Source organism: Oncorhynchus keta, chromosome 18, assembly GCF_023373465.1.
Source record: "Oncorhynchus keta strain PuntledgeMale-10-30-2019 chromosome 18, Oket_V2, whole genome shotgun sequence".
NCBI classification, from domain to species: domain Eukaryota; kingdom Metazoa; phylum Chordata; class Actinopteri; order Salmoniformes; family Salmonidae; genus Oncorhynchus; species Oncorhynchus keta.
Window position 1 is genome coordinate 45825847 of NC_068438.1, and position 8342 is coordinate 45834188.

Below are 8342 nucleotides of genomic sequence, written 5' to 3' on the forward strand. Positions count from 1 at the left end.
TTCCAAAAGGTACCTAAAGACTCTCAGACCATGAGGAACAAGATTCTTTGGCCTAAATGTCAAGCGTCACATCTAGAGGAAACCTGGCACCATCCCTACGATGAAGCAAGGTGGTGGCAGCATCAAGCTGTGGGGATGTTTTTTAGCGGCAGGGACTGGGAGACTAGTCAGGATCGAGGCAAAGAAGAAAGGAGCAAAGTACAGAGAGATCCTTGATGACAACCTGCTCCAGAGTTCTCAGGACCTCCGACTGGGGTGAAGATTCACCTTCCAATAGTACAACAACCCTTATCACACAGCCAAAACAACGTAGGATTGTCTCTGAATGTCCTTGAGTAGCCCAGCCAAAGCCCAGACTTGGACCCGATCAAACATCTCTGGAGAGACCTGACAATAGCTGTGCAGCAACACTCCCCATCCATCCTGACAGAGCTTGAGACGATCTGCAGAGAAGAATGGGAGAAACTCCACAACCCACACCCAAGAAGACTTGATGCTGTCATCGCTGCCAAAGGTGCTTCAACAAAGTACAGAGAAAAGGGTATGAATACTGAATACTGAATACTGAATACTGAAAAAATGTTTTTTTTTTTTTTTTTTACTATTTTGTCTTTGTTGTTATGGGGTATTGTGTGCACATTGATGGATTTTTAATTTATGTTTTATACAATTTTAGAATAAGGCTGTAACGTAACAAAATGTGGACAAAGTCAAGGGGTCTTGAATACTTTCCGAAGACACTGTGTGTCCAGGTCAATATAATTGTTGTTTGTTCCTCTTGAGCTACTGTAGCCTACAACATTCCAAGGAACACTTCTTCAAAAATAGGAAGAATTAATCTAAGAAAAAATGATAAAATCAAGAAATCTGTAATACATTTTGATGCTTTTGCTGAGGAGGTCTTTGTCGCGTAATTGTACATCTAACTAAGATGTTTGGTGCAGTAATTCTCAAGTGAAAAAATGTGAATGAAAACTAGTTGAATGACAACAAACACTTCATTGAAGAATCTCATCCATAGTTCCCACTCCTACTAGGAGTAGTACTGTTAACCATTCACCAACAAAGGGAAGTAGACTTCGGCTAACGAACTTAAGACAAAAAAAAAATAGATGTTGTGTGCACGAGAAAAAACCCTGTCAAAGACCGAAAAACTGTTTTGGTAGAATATGATACATTTTCCACTCTGCCTTCTACTTTCTTTCTCACATGTACACATTCAATATGAAGACTCAGTACAGAGACAGATTGATTGCATACAAACACAGAAGTCCCAGACACACATTCAATAATTTTTTTATAACCTTTCTTTAACTAGGCAAGTCCATTCAGAACAAATTCTTATTTTCAAAGACTGCCTAGGAACAGTGGGTTAACTGTCTTGATCAGGGGCAGAACAACAGATTTTTACCTTGTCAGCTCAGGGATTTGATCTTGCAACCTTTTGGTTATTTGTCCAACACTCTATCCACTAGGCTACCTGCCGCCCCGATATGAAGACTCAGTACAGAGATGTGTGTTTTGTCTTATATTTATATTGTTTTACATTTTTTAATCCCAGGCCCCCGTCCCCTCAGGAGGCCTTTTGCCTTTTGGTAGGCCAGCATTGTAAATATGAATTTGTTTTTAACTCACTTGCCTGGTAAACATACAGAAGCCCCAAACAGACACATGTACACTCACTGAATTGGAGTGAAGTTGGGCCATCTATACATAGAATGATCTATGAAGAGCTTCTGTCAGAACTATTTATTTCTCTCTCTCTCTCTCTCTCTCTCTCTCTCTCTCTCTCTCTCTCTCTCTCTCTCTCTCTCTCTCTCTCTCTCTCTCTCTCTCTCTCTCTCTCTCTCTCTCTCTCTCTCTCTCTCTCTCTCTCTCTCTCTCTCTCTCTCTGATGCACACACACGATGCTTCAGCCACAGGGGAGGAGGCTGGACTGATGCAATCTCACTTCAAAGCTCAAATAAACAAGACACACACATTTTTTTTATATATCACCTTTTTTAAATTAAATTCAAGTGCTGATTTACACATTGTGTCCATAGATGTGCCTATACAACTACCCTCCTTTTTAGTCCAATTATTTTGATTTTTCCACCACGACTGCAATATAATACTATCCAACTAATGCATCCTGTTGTCATTAGAAGTGCGGTGGTTGTTAGCCCAACAAGCAGAGTGAGAACTGTAAGTGCTACAGACTGGTTGTCATTCATAGCATTGTCCATGTTCATAGCACTGTTTCTGTCACAGAGACTTATAGGACACAGAACCAGAGTTAGAACCGGAGTCACTAGATTCCTGGAGACACCGCCTCGGAGAGTCACAGACCTACTTGCTGTCACTATGGAGAAAATATTGCAACATTAAAAATATTATCAAAAACAATAAAATATTAATAATATTCAAATAAACTTAAGATTGATTATAATTGTAAGTAACAATTACATGGACTGCTGTGCATGTACCGTACCTGTGTCGTTAAGACAGTGATCTTGAACTCCCTGACAGGTCACAACCTGAACACAAACGTCATCTTCTGGTTCAGTGCATGAAACACACTGAAGTCCACTGAGGGGGTCGCCTGAATAAACAACAGGATAACTCATGTAAGGATCATTAAATACATCTAATTCAACAAAGAACAATGAAGTTCAAAGTACAGAAGAACATTTACCAGAGAAAGTGTCACTGTTGCAGCATGAAGACGTGAATTGGTGGAAACTGATATTCAAAGACATTTTGGGGCTTGACTGACGACTGTAGTCCATGCATCCCTTCACGATCCTCTCATTGATAGTTGAGTTTGAACCTGAGAGGTAAAAAAAATCAAACGAATCATAATCATGTTTTAATAAGATGGTACGTAATAAAATACCCACTTATTACAGGAATTGGGCATCATAACTGAAGGGGAGAGGTCTGTCCGTAATAAAGAGAAGCTCTGCTTTTTTGAAACCACAGTCCACAAAGCAAGTCCTGCAGGCTCTAGTTTTGTCTAATCTTGATTATTGTCCAGTCGTGTGGTCCAGTGCTGCAAGGACAGACCTAGTTAAGCTGCAGCACAGAGTGGCACCTCTTGCTCTTCATTGTAATCAGAGGGCTGATATAAATACTATGCTGCCAGTCTCTCTTGGCTGAGAGTTGAGGAGAGACTGACTGTGTCAATTCTTGTTTTTAAAAGAAACAATGTGTCGGAAATTCCAAATTGTTTGCAAAGTCAACTTACACACAGCACTGACACACACACTTACCCCACCAGACATGCCACCAGGGGTCTTTTCACAGTCCCCAGGTCCAGAACACACTTACCCCACCAGACATGCCACCAGGGGTCTTTTCACAGTCCCCAGGTCCAGAACAAATACAGTATTATACAGAGCCACGGGTGCATGGAACTCCCTGCCATCTCACATAGCGCAAGTGAACAGCAAACCTGGTTTCAAAAAAACAAATAAAGCAACACATCACGGCACAAAGCCTCTCCCCCATGTGACCTGTTTGTTGTGTATTTACTGACATGTACAGTATGTGTAACTGATACATGCACACAAACACACACTACATGACCATGTTTTTAAATGTACTGTACATTTTAAAGTCTATTTTCTTTCTGTAATGTATTTTGCGTTATGTGTCGGACCATGTCACCATGGCATCGCTAATGAGGATCCTAATAAATCAAATAAATAAACTGCCAACATAATTAATGAAAACAATTCCAGGCACAGATTTTGAGAGTTTTAACTTAGCCACATTGGAGTGGGTTGCTGTACGGTGGTTTCCCCAGCGGATATCAATGTCAATTTCCCAAATGCTAAATTGCATGTGTCCTCCTCTGGCACTAACAACTACAGTGTCAAAAGTCGAAACAAAGGGGATTTGATTTTTAAAAACATATGACAAGCTAATGCTACATTGTATGTTCATTCAAATGTACAATGTAAATGATGAATGAAAGCAGTCAACTGCAGTTCGAGAGGTTTTCATTTTACCGGACGATTGCAGAGAGCCGCTGGTGTTTGTAGAACACTGCAGGTCTCCAGGGTTGGTTCTGAGCAGGTGGGATCTGCTGGATCTTTACAGGTGATGCACTGCAGGTCTCCAGGGTTGGTTCTGAGCAGGTGGGGTCTGCTGGATCTTTACAGGTGATGCACTGCAGGTCTCCAGGGTTGGTTCTGAGCAGGTGGGATCTGCTGGATCTTTACAGGTGATGCACTGCAGGTCTCCAGGGTTGGTTCTGAGCAGGTGGGATCTGCTGGATCTTTACAGGTGATGCACTGCAGGTCTCCAGGGTTGGTTCTGAGCAGGTGGGATCTGCTGGATCTTTACAGGTGATGCACTGCAGGTCTCCAGGGTTGGTTATGAGCAGGTGGGGTCTGCTGGATCTTTACAGGTGATGCACTGCAGGTCTCCAGGGTTGGTTCTGAGCAGGTGGGATCTGCTGGATCTTTACAGGTGATGCACTGCAGGTCTCCAGGGTTGGTTCTGAGCAGGTGGGATCTGCTGGATCTTTACAGGTGATGCACTGCAGGTCTCCAGGGTTGGTTCTGAGCAGGTGGGATCTGCTGGATCTTTACAGGTGATGCACTGCAGGTCTCCAGGGTTGGTTCTGAGCAGGTGGGATCTGCTGGATCTTTACAGGTGATGCACTGCAGGTCTCCAGGGTTGGTTCTGAGCAGGTGGGATCTGCTGGATCTTTACAGGTGATGCACTGCAGGTCTCCAGGGTTGGTTCTGAGCAGGTGGGATCTGCTGGATCTTTACAGGTGATGCACTGCAGGTCTCCAGGGTTGGTTATGAGCAGGTGGGGTCTGCTGGATCTTTACAGGTGATGCACTGCAGGTCTCCAGGGTTGGTTCTGAGCAGGTGGGATCTGCTGGATCTTTACAGGTGATGCACTGCAGGTCTCCAGGGTTGGTTCTGAGCAGGTGGGATCTGCTGGATCTTTACAGGTGATGCACTGCAGGTCTCCAGGGTTGGTTCTGAGCAGGTGGGATCTGCTGGATCTTTACAGGTGATGCACTGCAGACAATGAACTGCTGAAAAAGAGACGGCTACAAGAAACATTCAAACAAAGTAACCCAATAGTCTTATTTAACAAATAACTAACAAAATCAAAGGTGTGTGTAATATATTACCAGTGCAGAGCAGCAGAAAGGCCAGTAAAACCGTAACGGTGTGTTTCATTCTGAGCTGAAGCACTGATGAACAGTACAACTCTGTTTTAAGAACAGATTGTACTCTACAGCCTCAAAAGAATGAAAACCAAGATGGCAACGTGACCTGCAATTCGATATATGTTTGTTCCATTTTCCTAGAACATGCTGCTATGTCATATGTACCTTTTATTCTGGGTCACGCAAAATTACTGTTAGAGTCTACTTATCAGATATTTTCTCCCACTTAATGAGATATATAACCTTACAGTACCTTCAGTAGAAAACGTTGATATAAAAGTATCACACTCAAGCTGAGAAATATCATATGACACATAATAAAAGCTGAATATTGCCTGACAAGCATAGATATATTCTTGACATTTGGGGTGGCAGGTAGCCTAGTGGTTAGAGGGGGTGGCAGGTAGCCTAGTGGTTAGAGGGGGTGGCAGGTAGCCTAGTGGTTAGAGGGGGTGGCAGGTAGCCTAGTGGTTAGAGGGGGTGGCAGGTAGCCTAGTGGTTAGAGGAGGTGGCAGGTAGCCTAGTGTTTAGAGGGGGTGGCAGGTAGCCTAGTGGTTAGAGTGGGTGGCAGGTAGCCTAGTGGTTAGAGGGGGTGGCAGGTAGCCTAGTGGTTAGAGTGTTGGGCCAGTAACCAAAAATGGTTGCTGGATCAAATCCCAGAGCTGACAAAATAACATTTTCTTGTACAGAAGAATGCAGTAAACCCACTGTTCCCTGGTAGGCTGTCATTGTAAATAAGAATTTGTTCTTAACTCACTTGCCATGTCACAAACAGGTTAAAATTGAATTACTGGAATACATTGTGTTTCAGTATGAGTCATTGTTCAGACATTGAGTGTATTTTTATCCTCTACATACTACATAAAGACATCCTATGGTCTAAAGGACTGGACATCTATGGTCATCCTGACACACACAAAGTTACATTTAAACACAGATACATATATGCATGCATATGTTCCAACACATATATAAATACATACACACATACACACACACACACACACACACACACACACACGGCGCTACTGCCACAGAGCTGCATGAATAGTTGAAGCGTTAAATGTCAGAGTATAAAACAGCCACAGAGAGAAAGCATACACACTCAGAACTTACACACTTCCTGAGCCCTGTCTCCCGGAGTGTGTGTGTGTGTGTGTGTGTGTGTGTGTGTGTGTGTGTGTGTGTGTGTGTGTGTGTGTGTGTGTGTGTGTGTGTGTGTGTGTGTGTGTGTGTGTGTGTGTGTGTGTGTGTGTGAGAGAGAGAGACAGTAGGACTGTGTTAGAGTGCTTTATCTTTTGTGAACAGTGTGTGATCCCCTACTTAAGGGTGTACCTCGGTGCTCTTGGTTTTCCTCTTGATATTATTCTGGAATAGAGAGGATGTGGAGGGGAGGAGGCTGGGCTGATGCAATCTCACATGAAAGCTCAAATACGCAAGACACACACACAGTGAAGCTCTAAGTAGGAGTAATTTACAGTGACAGGTTTCTCGTTAGATTTAAACCTGTCTTAAGAGAGATCGAATGATCTCACCACTCATCGTCATTTACAGTGCCTTCAGAAAGTATTCACACCCCTTCACTTTATCCACATTTTGTTGTGTTGGATTTAAAATGAATTCAATTGCGATATTTTGTCATTGGCCTACACATAATGTCAAAGTGGAATGATGTTTTTAGAAATGTTTACAAATTAATAAAAAATGAAAAGCTGAGTCAATAAGTATTCAACCCCTTTGTTATGGCAAGCCTAAATAAGTTCAGAAGTAAATATATGCTTAACAAGTCACATAATATGTTGCATGGACTGATTTTGAAATGATTGATTACCCTACACATACGATTGATTATCTGTAAGGTCCCTCAGTCGAGCAGTGAATTTCAAACACAGATTCAACCACAAAGACCAGAGAGGTTTTCCATTGCCTCGCAAAGAAGTGGATCTATTGGTAGATGGTAAAACTTTTTTTTTTTTAATAAGCTGACATCGAATATACCTTTGAGCATGTTGAAGTTATTCACCACACTTTGGATGGTGTATCAATACACTCAGTCACTACAAAGATGCAGGCGTCTTACCTAACTCAGTTGCCAGAGAGAAAGGAAACCGCTCAGGGATTTCACCATGAAGCCAATGGTGACTTTAAAACAGTTACAGAGTTTAATGGCTGTGACAGGAGAAAACTAAGGTGTGGAAAAGCAATGAACTTTTGGTCCTGAATACAAAGTGTTCTCTTTTTGGGAAAATCCACTCTCTATATTTGCAAGCATAATGGTGGCTGCATCATGTTGTGCTTATGCTCATAATCCTTTGTAATCGGACTGAGGAGTTTTTCAGGATAAAAAAGAAATGGAATGGAGCTACGTAAGCACAGGCTTATCTTAGATGAAAACCTGGTTCAGTCTGCTTTACACCAGACACTGGGAGATTAATTCCACCTTTCAGCAGGACAATAACCTAAAACACAAGGGCAAATCTACACTCTAATTGCTTATGAAGAAGACAGTGAATGTTCCTTCGTGGCCTATTCACAGTTTTGACTTTAATCTACTTGGAAATCTATGGCAAGACCTGGAAATGGTTGTTTATCAATGATCAACAATCAATTTGATATAGCTTGAAGATTTTTTTTTTTTAAAGAACAATGGGCAAATGTTGCAGTATCCAGTTGTGGAAAGCTCTTAGAGACTTACCCAGAAAAAAAGCACGGCTGTAATTGCTCCCAAAGGTGTTTTTTATGTAAATGAAATAGTTCTGTGTTTAATTTTCAATACATTTGCAAACATTTCTAAAAACATGTGTTCACTTTGTCATTATGGGGTGTAGATGGGTGAGCTACATAAAAAAAAAAAAAGATTTAATCCATTTTGAATTCAGGCTGTAACACAAAATTATGTGGAATAAATCAAGGGGTATGAATACTTCTGAAAGCACTGTACATGTACACCTATCGACGTTAAATATCAGTGTGTGTGGACGTGTTTAACTACTCTTGTACAACTATTGACGTCAGAATTGTAAACGTAAAAAAATGTGAACCAACTGGGGACATTTTGTTGGTCCCCAAAAGGTCAAATTATATTCCTAGGGAGTTTAGGGTTAACCACAAATGTGGTTTCTACTGACAATTGAGATGTACAAACTATGGCATTACGGGAGGA

General features: G+C 41.8%; 1 long non-coding RNA gene across 1 annotated transcript; it reads right to left on the bottom strand.

The window, feature by feature from the left end:
• Positions 1–1977: 1977 nt before the first annotated feature.
• LOC118396996 (uncharacterized) lies at positions 1978–5218 on the bottom strand. The gene is made up of 5 exons (XR_008069436.1): positions 5141–5218; positions 3996–5056; positions 2678–2812; positions 2474–2584; positions 1978–2344 (listed from the first exon to the last, which is right to left on the bottom strand). It is a non-coding gene; the product is annotated as an uncharacterized LOC118396996 (long non-coding RNA).
• Between the last annotated feature and the right edge of the window lie 3124 nt (positions 5219–8342).